This window comes from Fistularia commersonii, chromosome 18 (assembly GCF_037954325.1).
Source record: "Fistularia commersonii isolate RoL2024-O1a breed Wild chromosome 18, RoL_Fcom_v1.0, whole genome shotgun sequence".
NCBI lineage: Eukaryota > Metazoa > Chordata > Actinopteri > Syngnathiformes > Fistulariidae > Fistularia > Fistularia commersonii.
In genome coordinates this window covers 7,192,369-7,207,682 of record NC_141301.1, presented here as the reverse complement: position 1 = coordinate 7,207,682, position 15,314 = coordinate 7,192,369, and the positions used below count along the sequence as shown (strand labels likewise).

At 37.5% G+C, this 15,314-nt stretch overlaps 1 pseudogene; it reads right to left on the bottom strand.

Annotated features, from left to right (window-relative positions):
* Positions 1–15,314, bottom strand: part of LOC147224281 (uncharacterized) — a 40,756-nt pseudogene continuing 25,442 nt past the window's right edge.

Below are 15,314 nucleotides of genomic sequence, written 5' to 3'. Positions count from 1 at the left end.
CTAACACCGGTGGGTTGCTTCCCCATCACTCAATCTGGGGATGCTGGGAAGGGTAAATTTCTTAGTCCAGGCACCTGCCTGCTTCTGTTGTACCACAGCTGTATTTAGCTAATAACATAGAAAATGCTCAAACAATCTTGAAAAATGCAGCAGGGGTGAAATTCTTTATATCTGACAACTTCAAAAACACAGAAGTGAACATATATAAACACACACACACACACACACTCACACACACACACACACACACACTCACACACACACACACACACACCTTACAGCAGTGCAACCTGTTCAAGTGCACTCACACACCCTGTATACTTTAGACCACAGTCAGAGAGGCAGACATAGCTTCAATGCTTGATCTTCTTCTGACTGATGAGAGATGTCTGGTAGTAACTTACCACAAATCTATGCAGTCAAGTCTTCGAACTACACATCTACCCTCACACACCCAAACATACACACAGTGGATTGTGTTGGACAGCTGGCCTCACACATAGCACCCCTCTTTTTCTTCTTTTCCTCACAAACCTGTCTCAGTGATCACAGAAATCAATACCACATAAACTGTATTAAAGCACACAATTCAGGGATGATGATGCAAAACCAGTTGCCCACAAATTTTAATTTATTTGTTGACAGCTTGTGTTGTCAGCATTGTAGAACAAAACAAAAGAAACAGAAAAAAATATCAAAATTGAATGCATTTATATTCAATGGGCTTTCTAAAATTGAAATATATATCTACTTTAAAATATAAATATTAAAGGAAAACTACAGATGGCCTGAATGACACTGAAAAATAACACAAACGCTTAAACTGATCTGAGATACAAAAAAAAAAAAAATTAGGCTGACTGTTTTCACATTAGATGGCAAAATAATGCGCTAAAATTTACTGAAAATGATATTTCACATTTCAGTTTTCATGATTTATATTAGATTGTCAAACTCTTTTAGACTGACTGTATGGGGCCTTCAAGAATCAAGTACAAGTGTAATGCATGGAAATCTGTTATGCAAGAATTTGCCAACAATATTTTGCTCTCAATACTCACACACTCAAGAAGTCACCTGACAAATTCAAAATACATGGAGGTTGTAATTCAGAAGCTAGACAAACATATAAGGCAAACCAAAAACAAGATTGGTCTCATAGTACGAAAAAATATAACTAACGGTCCCCTTATTTATTGTCTGTAATGTATTCAACCTGAAAAATATCCATAACAACATGTGTGAGCAAGTAAGTCAACTTCAAAAATGGTGTAGGTTTGATAGCGTATTAATTGGGTGATATGCTGAAGTACATTTTAACAGAAAATGAATTCAACTTTTTCACTTCTATCCTTAATTATCCTTTGTCTTTCCTACCTGAGGCTATCAGACTTTTTAATTCCTCTTCCTTCAGCCGCAGGGAATCTTCAATCTTTGTAGTTACTGCTAACAGTTAGACAATTCATATTTCGTTATATTTCTTATTCTTCCTCCTTTCTACTATTATCTATTACTGTTATGTTTTTTACTTGAAACTCTGGCACAACAATTTCCTTCGGGATTAATAAAGTTGTTCTCAGCTCATCTCATTTTATGTTAAATAAACATCCCCTGCATCATTTTACGGGGATTACCTTGTACAGCTCTTTAATGCTGTGGATCTAAATGTGCTAATGTTTGTCAGGATAGTTAGAATTCATTATGTACTACTAATACAGCAGTCATGGTTCCGAAGGTCTGGAGCTGATCCCACTTGTCTCTGGGTGAAAGGCAGGGTATACCTTGGACTGGTTGCCAGTTGATCACAGTGCCAGAATCCATGCACAGGGTTGGGCAATTTAGGGTCTCTAGTTCACCTAATGCATGTTTTTAGACTGTGGGAGGAAACTGGAGAACCTTGAGGAAAATCATGCAGGCATGGGGAGAACATGCAACTCCGAGTACAACTCCACTCCAAAAGGCCCCCTGTTGGGTTCGATTGAGGAACCATCTAACTGTGAGGCAACAGTGTTAACAACTGTACCATTGAACAGCCTTAATTAATATTTGGTTTGACAAAAAAGGGCTTTTAACACATATTAATGGAATTTTGTTATATTTGCATGAACGTTTTAGAGGAACACACCACCCTGTTTGAAAAAAAGGTTTGTTGGACATAATCCCGATAATCAGGATAGACAATCAATGTACTACTCTATTTCCCTGCATGCAGTAGCCAGCGACCCCTTTCCATATGTTACCATAGCAAAATAAAATAAAGAGTAGCCTTTGGTTTATTCAATTGCTTAGATTACTCCATTCATTTTCATTTGCACCTTTACAATCTTGGGAAATAATTATTTGACAATTATGAGGCTAATTTCTCATTTCTGACAGTGGTAGGCTGACAACTTACAACTCCATCAATATCCTTGTCTTACTAATTGGATTGTGACAAAGACAATCCCAAAATATATCACATAACTTTAAATTGTAATGTTGAATTGCCTGAAAAGATTGCCCCATTCTCACATAAGGTCAAACCCCCTTGATAAAGAGCATAATTAATCCCTCATATAATCTTGCAGCACTGACTTCTGACAATGTAACACATGGCATGCAGATATTAAAATTCAATGCTTAGGACAGAGTGTAGTCATGGATCTTAAATCTTGGACAGATGGGGAAAGTTTCGATTGTGTCTTTTAATGCCCTATCACATGCCACGTATGAAACAGGCCCTGTTGAGTAAACACTGAAACACCTGATCACCTTTACCAAGATTATGTGAGAAATGCTTCATGTAGCCAAACACTGTGTTTAATTATCCAGTCAGGAGTTTACACCAATGCTTGGGTTATGTGGTTTTTCTGCCTGCTCTTCTCTTTCTTTGGGACACAGAAAAGTTCAACAGTCCTAACGTTTGGTGGAGCGCTGTTGAAAAGGGAGAAAAAAAAGCAAGACGACATCAGCATTATTTGAGAATAGGAAGCAAATGTTCGTGTGTTTTTGGAGGAGAAGTAAATGGTACGTGGTATCGTGTGTACTTGGGGCTTTGAGGAGGTAAAACTAAGACAGCTTCAAGCTTGACTCCATGCTGGGCGCAGATTAAAATAACTGTCAGGAGACAGGAGTGGCTATTGAGAGAGACAGGGTAAGACATGAAGTAATGGAGCTGAGCCTCACACATTTCATGATGGTATCACTGAAGCTGGGTAGGTTTTGCAGTCTATCAGCAACCATAATTCTGTGTCTATGTGATTGTGTGAGAAAGAGGGAGGGACAGGAAATGTAGGAAAACTCTCTCGCTCTATCTCTTATACACACACACACACACACACACACACACACACACACACACACACAGATACACTGTCCATTAAATGGGTTACAGGGAGACTCACCTGCACAGTCACAGGACTTTTCACATCTCAGCCCAAACTTTCCAGCTTCACGTACTGAAACAGAACACAAAAACTGATTCCTTTATCTATAAGTAACCACAACATCTGAAAAGATTTGTTTTGCCAAAAATGAAAAGTCTTTAGGTCTTTAATTCTGACGGAAGATGGGGTGTAGTTTACTTTACAAATTACTCACCCAGTATCACTGAAAAACAGCATCCCACATTTCCTCTCAGCAGCAGGGTAAATAATGACGCCTTTTCACACATAATAAAATATGCAATAATTGAAAATAAGTAACTAAAAATATATGAATTGTCACCATTCTGCCAGTTAACCACCGAGCCCGGTACTCCAAAATCCTCATGACAAAGAGATTTGAAAAGGCTTAGTTTTTGTTTGTTCAGCCAGTAGTTCAAACCAGTAAAGACTGTGAAACACAGAAAAACACATTTCTCAAACCTGTTATATGTTTCAGATCTTTAACACAATTGATTTCTGAAATGAGGATTTTTTACATGCCTTTGGTTTAACTGCTCAGTATTGATGCTTTCCATTTAACAGAAAACTGCAATGCTCTTTTTTACATTCAACTACAGGAGTTTGCGAGCTACAAAAATACACTTGACCTTTTTATCATAATTTTTGCTTTAAATATTCTATAAATGTACTGAGAAAATACATCCACTTCTTCATTCCAGTAATGTGACAGCTTGAAATTTAACAATTATGGATTACCATTTCAGTTTGAAAGCTATGCAAACAGGCTCACTTTAAAATTCCGTATGCGTGCTCTATCTAGACAGATAGAACTCCGACTGTTACTTAGAGCTACTCTGAAATGCTGAGTCTGTCTCCTGCTGGGTCTGAAGTGGCCATTTAGGCTCTAACACTGCAGCAGAGAGCCTCGCAAGCAGGCAGGAGGGCACAGGGATGTAACAGGAATGCATTAAGCAGTTGGAAAACACCTGTCTCTGATCAAATAACTTGGCAGCCTGCCTGCCAAGCTACCGCCACGCCTGTCAGTCTCCCTGTCAGCACACAATCTCACCAAGCACAATGACACTATTGATAATGATTTGCTTTTGAGACAAAACCTGTTGATCTATTGTAACTACTATTGTGTTTCAAAATGTAAATGTTTTCGATGGTACCTTTCTACAAAAAAAAAATTAAATGAATTCGAAAAATTGTATATGGGACCTTGGAGCTACAGACAAGTCAGAAGCAATGTAATGTATAATGGATTTTTTAGAAGCAGTTTTGAAATGTATTCAAGTGATACCAACCGAGCAAAATATATTTTCATTTTCAGCTTTAAGTAAAATCAACAATTCTACTCAAACATATTCTGTTAACAACTTTCAGTAATTAATTTGTGACAAAGAAATCATTGAGAAACTTGTCAAATCCTGGTAAAGAGGCTAAATTTGTAATAGGGAGATCATCATCATCACCCACTGTATAGGTAAATATATCAGCAGTTCAACAACTTTGCTCACCTTTGGTTGAAACTTATAGATTTCCCCATGTTCTCTTTTTACTTATTGACAATCAGATAATTTGACAAACTGTAGATCAGGGACAAGGATTAAATGTAAAAATGAATGTCGTGACTTTTAATCCTAAGGTGGCAAGGCATATTGTCCTGGCTTTTCAGATTATTGCATCATGAGCCATAAGTGCACTTAGTTAAACCATTGTAATTAAAAACAGTTTATCGCTGAATCCACAAATGCAATTTGAAATACTATCAACATGCCAAGTTTGGGTGGGAGCTACTTTTATAGGACTGACAGAAATATGACAAATATCAAAATTCAAAATTTCAAAGTTTGCGAAGATCATGAATTTCTTGTCCTCAAAATTGAAAAGGATTAGGACCAACCTCTTATAACAGCACTTGATACAAAGGTAGTGTCTATAGGGTAATTATTCCTGGCAATGACAAATTGCACTTCTGCTGTGAAAGCACCATTACAGCTGAAAGAGACACATGGGTTTTGGAACAATCTCAGATGCCAATCAGACCTTGTCTTGTCCACTAACATCTAAGCTTATTTAAGGAGTATCAAGTCATATTTACCATGTGCTGCAACTACGCAACTATCAAGGATAAACCGAGGATAGTAGACTGGCCTGCCTATGATCAAGACATTTTCTGTATGAAATATGTGTGGTGCATTTGATAGAATGCAAAATATGACAACCAACCTAAGTTGGTGATGTTTTCATTCCTTTTCTGTAATGCTTATTGTGCATACAGTCTTGGTAGTGCTCAAGCTAATCCTAGCTGACATTGGACGAGAGGCGGAGCACAACCTCTACTGATCCCCAGTCAATTAGAGGGTAACAAATGCAGTAGAGATATTCAACAATTGACTCACTCACTCACTCACTCACAGGTGGCATGGTGGTCTGGCCTCACTGGCCTCACAGCACGAAGGACCCTGGTTCGATTCTGACAAGGGGAGTTTGCACGTTCTCCCCTGTGCCTGTGCGATTTCCTCCCACAATTGGAAAAAATTAGGAATGAATGAGTGAGTGAATGGTTGTTTGTCTATATATGTGATTCACTGCGATTGACTGGCGACCAGTCCAGGGTGTACCCACCTCTCGCCCAACAGCTAGGATAGACTCCAGCATCCCAGCATGGATAAGCGGAAGAAGATGGGTGGACTTTCACTCACTCCAATCGGTAATTATGAACTGCTTTGAAATGGGAGAAAAAAACAAGGAAAACCCCTTGGAGTACAGGTAAACACCACACAGAGAGCACTCTGGTGTAAATGAACCACGAAGAAACGAAGAGATCTGAGATCGCTATCTGCTCTGATGCAAGTGATGCGGTGATGATCCCGAAAAAAGTGCATCATAGCTGGGCTCAGGGGGCCCTTCTGACACCACCCCTCCCTAACCATATGTTGTTAAAAGGCAGGTGGTATGGTGGTACAGTGGTTGGTGCTTCCGCTTCAAAGTGCAAGGACCCTGCACATTCTCCCGTGGTCTGCTTGGTTCTCCGGTCTCATCTCACATTCCAAAAACATGCAGATTGGAAAATTGCCCAGATGTGTGAATGAGATGCCCAGATGTGTCTTTATATGTGGACTTGTGACCCTAAGTGCAGGATAAGTGGGAGATAATGAATGAATGAATGTTAAAGGTGTGGTGTGAGAATGGTAAATCATATGTGACAAAGAACATTAAAGATGTTTTAAACTCTAGGAATATAACTTTTTACAAACAAAGATGAGAGACTTCTTTTAAAAGGAGAAAAATGCTATTGTTACCTTCTGAGACACTTTTAAGGCCAATAACCCAAAGGAGTCACTTGAAAACTATGACTGGAATATTATCTTCAACTAAACCTATTGGAGCTGAAAATGAATTTTTCTTTGCAAATGACCTGAACCTTTTCTGCTAGATTTGAATTAGTAGATTGTTTCAGCAGGTCTAATCAAATATTTGGAGCAATTAATTCCTTTAGACAATAATGAATTACCATCAACCTTTCAGTGCAGAAACACAAAAAAAGTTGCTTTACCAGATGAATGTGGTGCCTTTCTTCTAAAGAATTTGGCAGGTGAGTTGGCACCACTATGGCAACCAATATTTCCGACTTCTATAGATAAGCATACTGTTCGTTTGTCAAGAAAAACATTGTATATAAAACAATTACCTGAAATCCCATATGAAAACTGTTGGTTTGACATGCCAAATAAAAGTGACTGAAAAAACACAACATTTCAGAGCAATAGCCTCTACTAAAATGATCATGCAATCTTGAGAAGTTATCCTACCCCAGCTTATACTTACAACAAGAAAAGATAAGCCTGAACCATATAAGTTTGTTTATACGCAGGGTTGTGGTACTGAGGATGCTGTGGCTGTTTTGGTCCATACCATTTCCAAACATTTAGATAAAGCTAACATCAATGCAAGAGTAGTCATACTAGATTTCTGATCAGCCTTTAATATAATTCAAGCAGACATTTTGGTGTCAACAGAAATTCTCCTTTTCCTCTAACTCACATCCCACCTGCGGGGCATAGCCACTAACAACATTGAGCTTCACACCTTCAATTTCCAGTTTCAGACTCATAAGTCTATCTGACATTCTTTTCACCTCCAGAACATTCCTAACAAACTCCTCTTTCGAGATAACTCCAACTCCATTTCTCTTCCTGTCAGTACCATGGTAGTGCAACTTAAAGCCGGCTCCTAAGCTTCTACCCTTACTACCTTTCCACTTGGTCTTCTGGACAACACAGTATAACCACCTCCCTGCTCTGCATCATGTCGACCAACTCTCTACCTTTTCCTGTCATAGTCCTAAAATTCAAAGTCCCTACTCTCAGTCCCAGACTCTTGCCTTTCCTCTTCTCTCTCTGCTTTCCGAACACACCTCCCTCCTCTTCTTCTTTTACCCACAGTAGCCCAATTTCCACTGGTACCCTGTAGGTCATCGGTACCAATGGCGGTTGTTGTAAACACGGGCCTCGACCAATTCGGTATGAGATTGTAAGGTTTGATTTGCATGTTTGGTTTTGGCAAGTTTCAGCCATACACCCTTCCTGACAAAACCCTCTGCATTAATCCGGGCTTTGGATCGGCTCAGGGAGACACTGCTCCATGCCGCCCTGAGGCTGCATTCTTAAAAAAAAGTCACAGAGTAAAATATTAATTAACACAAATATAACAAAGGTTCCGAGATTTAAGATTTAAGCCTTAGGTTATCGACTTACATTTTTGGTATTGAGGCCCATAGTAGCCTGGTGGACATATACACTGTCCCGTCACTTGGTCACAGATTTGTCCAACATTGTAGTCACAAGGAAGGGCACACCTCACTCTGAAAAATCCAGATGGGCATACTAGAAGAAACATGAAGTGCTGAGTTTAGGTTAAATATACAAGCTATGGATAAGACAAAGCTAAAGTGTCATACATTTCACTGTGGGTGTAAGAAAAGTCAAAATGAGTTGCTACTGAACCCTAACCATTACCTATTGTCACAAGACTAGGTGTTATCTTGCTGTGTTGGAAGGAGTGGCCATAGAAACCACGGGTAAATCTGCTGGTGCCAATAAAACGGTCATAGGTCCCACCATTGAGACGTTGACTGTCTTGTGCACAATCAAGTCCATGTGTTCCCTGTGGACAGGCTAAACACACACACACACACACACACACACACACACACACACACACACACACACACACACACACACACACACACACACACACACACATAGGCAGGCAGGCACACAAGCATACATCATTCAAAAAAGTTAAAAAAAAGCAGTTTTCTATGTTCCATTGATATAAAAATCGAAAATCACAACATTCAAAAGCTCTGCTAAAATTATATGCATATAAGATATCTGAAAACACACTGCTTAATTGCAATAAAAAAATCATCATGGAAGTTGTCTATACAAGATTTTTTTCTTATTTGATGGCAATTTCTTGCTGATGCAGTGGTTATGTTTTGTAATTTTGGGGTAACTTCTTGATGACTTTTTAATCACTATTATACTGGATAACGTCATGGTAATGTTGAATTTTTTTTTTAATCACTTGAGTTTCCTGGGCCATTCTGGTCAATTAAAGTAGAATTACAACACAATAACAAAAAATTCAAAATACTATATACTATATGATATTTGGATGACATCAGTTTAAAAATATTGATTTATTGCCCTGGCAATACAATGATTTATTGCCCTGGCCAGAATAATTAGATTTTTTTTGACATCATAATTAGCTCATTTTTTCATTATATCCTGTTATCCTTGTTATTGTCATTCTGTTATCTATTTTTATTCTTGTTGTTGTCATTCTGTTATCTATTCTTATCCTTAATTCTTTATTGATATAGTTATGTTTTGCGCTGCTATGGCTCCTGTGAATTTCCCCCTATAGGGATCAATGAAGAATTATCTTATCTTATCTTATCTTATCTTATCTTATCTTATCTTATCTTATCTTATCTTATCTTATCTTATCTTATCTTATAGATAATGATTTAGGGATATATACAGACAGATTGGCTTAAAAAGAAAAAATATAATCTTATGGACATGGCAATTTCAATAAGAAAGTCCGACACGGATCTCTGTGTCGGACGAAAGGATATTAATGTGTCTATGAAACAACATGCATTTCAGCACAATCAATCATGTTGAGCAAGAAACTTCTCAACTGTGACAGAGCACACCCATACACCCAAACAGCTGCAACATAAAGCCTGGATCTTTAAAGATGTAGTCAGCTTGCATGTTTTTCATACCCATCAGGACAACTCGTGACTCAACTCCATGTCTTCAATATTCTGCACATCTTCCTAACTATATGCAGCTTGTATTCTGCATTACATCTTAATCCCTTGTGACCCAGGGCTTATCTAGGAACCTTCTTTTTAAAAATGCGTTCTATCAATGTGGGGTTGATAGGAACATATCCCTATGAAACTAAGCATTTTCATTAAAAACAAACGGTGTCCTAAGATGTGGAAAATGTTTTTATTTAATTTACAATGAAGGCAGCAGATTGCCTAAAACTGGTTATTTCAACACCATGTTAAAAGTTAGTGAATTGCTCTCATGTGTCAGAAATGGTGGAACAACATAGACATTGTAGTTTTGGGTCAAGTAACTCACTTTTTCCAGGAAAAGGAATAGAGAAAACCACAGAGAAATGGGATCAAAATACAATTTAGGGATATAATTGATTATTTATAACTGCATAAATGCAGCAGTAAAACATGACACAACAGCATTGTTTAGTTAAATATGCAATGTTATACATTGCTTGGTAAGTAATCATCAAATAGACACTGCCTACTGTACATTCTGTCCTAATGTCTTCAAATTTCCTGAAAAATTCAAAAGTTATTGGCATAAATGTAAGGAAAGCCAGATCGGAGATTTGGATTAAAAATGAATGGTTTCTGCTTCTATCTGATTACTTGGGAAGTAGCAGGAAGGCTGTGCGGAGAAACAGGCATTAAAAAAATCTTATAAAATGGATACCTTAAATTTATATACAATGTGTATCAAATTGTTTATCTTATTTGGTTGAATAATTAAAATAACATGTCATATTTACAATCGACTTAACGGTTCCCTTCTCACCCAGTAACTATTATTAACATTTTACCATATCAATATTGTCAATGTGAGTAGTCTTAAGAATTTGTTATGCTGAATTCTGATGTTCCCCTTCAGTCGTCCCTGTATCACAGGCCGTACCACTCCAGCCTAATCAACATTTGCAAGTCCCATCAACTGGATCACAGAGACCTCCATTCTCACAACCACATTTGTTTCTGCACTGCAGGCCATAGTGCCCCCTCGGACAAACTGGAGGAACATTCAGAGTACAACAAAATGCAGTGCCCACAAGGCTTCCAGGATCAACTCTACATCTCCTTGAAGATAGTGAGTGCTCTGTGTCTATCTCTATCTCTCTCTGTATCTCTTATACACACACACACATATGTGTCTGATTACATACACGAAAGAAATTACAATGCTATTTGAAAAATTTCAACAGTTCAATAAAGATTTGGAAGAATAGTCTAATTTGGCGCTGACATAAAAGAATAATCATGCTTCTTTGAAAAGTTTAGATTAGGAAAACAATAATAATGCCTTTGATTTTCTGTTTATTTATTTGATTCCTTGCCAAATTCAGTAATGTGCAACTGAGAACAAGCTACTTATAGATCTCTGTAAACATTCAACACAAGGACCTTAAGATGTGCTGTGTTCCAATCTTGCAGGAGGCCAAAGAAGAGAACATTTAGTGCTGGAAACCCCCTTTTGCAATCCTGCTGAATTGCTGATAAAGATACAGATTAAGAAAACACAACTGTGCCTCTGTTTCCCAAAAAAACAACTTATAATCACCAGAGAACTAACACTGAGGAAATGGAGAATTTGTTACGTAAATATACGCGGAAAAGTTCTGCTCTACACACTCCTACTTGATTAGCAGTTTTCTTTATTTTTTTTTTATCATCTCTCTACTTATGCCTTCTATTTCAGAAAAACTCATTAAGTCTCATGGTGGTCAACGATGTGAGTCTGCTTTAGTGGTGACTTCATATCAAGTTATGGTAAAAAAAAGTTATTCTAGAAAAAATTTTAAAAAAAAGCTGATCATTAGATTTTCATGCCAGAAGAAATTATGTTACTTCTGAAGAAAAAGGAAAAACTTGGAAGTTTAAATTTATTTCTAAATCAAATCACTAATCAAACAAATGTTAACAGTATACAACATTTAGCCATCTATTTACCATAACATAATTTCAATTGTCTTCTTGATCTTGTAAATCTCGAGTTAAACTGACCCCCATCTTTCCAAAATTCCTCTTAAAATCAATTTCTTTTTTCGAGGCCCTTGGATTACTTGAATGCATTTAAAAAAGACATCCATGTCAGCAAGCTGGCAAAAATGAAAAAATGTTTTTGTAATGTGCCAAATAGTATGAGGGTGTTTCGTTTTTTCTTGGAGTGGGCACTGACTCTAGCTTTTCCACACCTTGTTTGAAGTATTGTCCCATCCCACCAGGGGCACAGATACACCTCTTATTTGTTGGGTGACATTGTCCTCCTTCCCCACAGGCGCACCACTTTGCACAGTCCTTCTCACAGTACCCATGAGAACAGCCTGCACCAAAAAACATATATATTGTTTTAATTTGTAAGATGTTTGACATGAAATGTACTTACCTCAGACCAGATCTGAAACAGTAGTGAGTCTTGAATGTATTCCTTTGATCAACACTTCAATAACATGAAATAATGTTGGCTTATTAGGGATCATGCAGTTGTTTGAAATACTGTCCTCTTCATCAACAATTTAATACCTTATAGTTCCTTTTCAGATACATGATCTTCATGTATTGAGGAGGTATGATTGTAGCTTCCTCTTCTTATGATGGTTTTTCAATCACAGGTGTAATTAAATATTTTTTGTTAGGATTTGATGCTACCAGAACTTGTGTGCCACTTTGATGTACATTTCACGTGATGTTTGATTGAAATGTTTCCTTTTTTAAAATTGTGTGAGACCATGTAAATGTACAAATGGGTGACGCGTCTTAATTTATTTTCTCAGGCTCCGTTGTTAACCACCAGAGGGGGATAAATTACCGATGGTTCGGTCATGTACAAAGGACAGACTGAGATGGTTCGGTCATGTACAAAGGAGGAATAGAGAATATATTGATAGACGGATGCTGGAATTGGAGCTGCCAGGCAAGAGGTCTCAAGGAAGACCAAAGAGAAGAATTATAGACGTAGTGAGAGAGGATATGAAGGTAGTTGGGGTAAGAGAGGAGGATACAGATAATAGGGTTAGATGGAGACAGTTGATTCACTGTAGCGACCCCTGAAGGGAAAAGCCGAAAGAAGAGGAAGTAAAAGTAACATTATTTTAATGATTATTGAAGTGTAACTGAATACAAAGAAAACAATTGAAGATGCATTTTGGTTAAAAGAAAATATTCAGCGTTGAAAAAGAAAACTTGACATTTTTTGAAAGGAAAACATCAGGTTGCAGTGCTGAAAAATACTTCAAAGTTTTAAAATATTTGCTCCGCAGAAATCGGGGCTTGTATTTAGGATCATTCACAATGCTGTTCCACCATCTCTGTTCATTTCAACTCTACATAGGAAAAAGGCCCTTAAATAAATACTGAGTAATCAAACATGTTTAAATGATGTATGCAATCCTTCAAACTTAATTTTTACAAGTCAATAGGTTATATGGCTGGTTTGCCAAGTATTTATGATTTTTCATTGTTTTGTTTGCATATCTGTGGGAGCAATTGTATCGCTGTTTACTGTTAAAAAACATCTTAAGTATTTGTATTTACAGGAGTAAATTAGCTGATTGCTACCTCTGGCATACATCATCTCTTCTCATTTTGCAATAAATTTAGGTGAAATTCATATCATTCAAAAGAGCAATAAAAAAGGAAACTGCTTGCAAGCTGGCCTACAAACAAGTTAAGGATATGTTGACTCACTCAAACTGCAGTCAGCACCAATGAGGCCAGGAGGACAGAAACAAGCCCCAGTCCTGAAATCACATTGGCCGCTGTTGACACAGCTGCACCTGGGCTTGCAGTTTGGACCAAAAGTTCCAGGTCGACATCCTGAAGACAAAATCCCACCAGATAGAGACAGACTGTTATTTCATTCTGGTCTCATGTTCATCTACCCTATCTGCAGTGTTTTACCAGAATACTTGCCCAACTCACATTGTGTCCCATAGTAACCAGGTCACCAGCTACATTTCCCAGTCACTGGATTGCATAGCAATTGTTCTCCTGAGCACTGGCAGTAGTTTTGCCCAAACATGCTAACAGGAGACACTAAAAGGATACAACAAAACATTTACATTGCCAGAAGTCATTATCTAAATAAAAAAAGGAGCATGGTGAGCCAAGGCAGTTGTTTTCTTTATGATCTATTATCTTCCGCCTGAATGTATTCATTATCACAAGATAGAAATGTGTGGCAAATGAATAATTAAGATGGACAGTATCATACCAAAAAGTAGGCAACATCCAACCAATATATCACTATGAATATATTTTTAAACATTCCATTTCTCAGTTATCAAAATTGGGATGTTTGTAAGACACTTGATATAAATTATCCATCTGTCTTCTCCCGCCTTGTTATCAATTAGTTACCAGCAAAACCTGATTAATAACAATGTTAAAATAAAAAGGGCTGAAATATATAAGTACATTTCTCATATTTTTTTAAATTACTAGAACACTGTATGTATAATGTGCGATATAGTTAATTCCGTAAAAAGCAATCCTTTAGCTTAATTTAGGGAATTGTGGGAGCAAGCATAAAGGTCCTTTCCTGCATACAATTTGGCTGTGGGCATATTAAGATATTCAATATTGACTGGGCCGATTAAAAATAAGATTCCAGACAATGTACCCTAGTGCCCAGACAAGAGGGACACAGAAGGACAGAGGGACATTCTTTCGTATACCCCTTCACCATGCAAACATATATACTTGCCACAATAATGAATACAATCCATAAACAATCAGTCATAGTGAACAAGATGAATCTGAACTAAACATTTTTTGGATGAGACTGCACCCACACAGCCTGGCAGCAGCAGGCAACACGGGGGACAGATAAGAAAGGACTCCAGACTAAAGAGGCAATTACGGGGCTGTCATTATGCATGTCTGCCTTCCAAAAGCCCTTATCCGGTGCTGAGGAGACAAAAACAATGCCTTCTGTTTTACTTGGCAATCGGTGTGTAACATTTATCAGATGTCTGGGGAGTGTGTGAGGAAAGGAGTTGAGGTGGTGGTGGTAAGGAGCTCGTACACTGCCTTTTAAAGAGTCTGGTCAGCATAATGAAACATTAAGTAAAGTCCTATGACAGTCAGAGATAAGTGCAAAAAGTTTTTCCTTGAATAAACAATATTTTCCCAGGAGAAGAAAGGAAAAAATAGGAAATCTTATTTAGCATTTTATTATAACTTTTCTCCTTGGTAGACGTTTCTGTTTAACAATGTTCCAATCAACATGGCATGCATGGTCTTTAAAAATGTACAATGATGCCAGTCTTAATGATAAACATTTCCTAGAAAAAGTTGGTGGAAAGTGATTTGTTGGCCAATCCCATGGCAATTTAAAATGCTATATTTTGGAAAGAGGAAAAAAAGGAGTTTCATGATTAACTATTCATTTATCAGTCATGTATTTACTTTTGTGTCCTTGTGGTTCATCACATACAGGCTTTTCATGGAATTTGCGAGAAGGTTTAAGTAAATGGAATGTATCATTTACAGCAATTTTAGGAAATAATGTAGTTGTTGTTATGGCAGGGCATGTAAAAGGATTGTAGTTACGAGTGTATAGTAATTTCTTAAGGTCA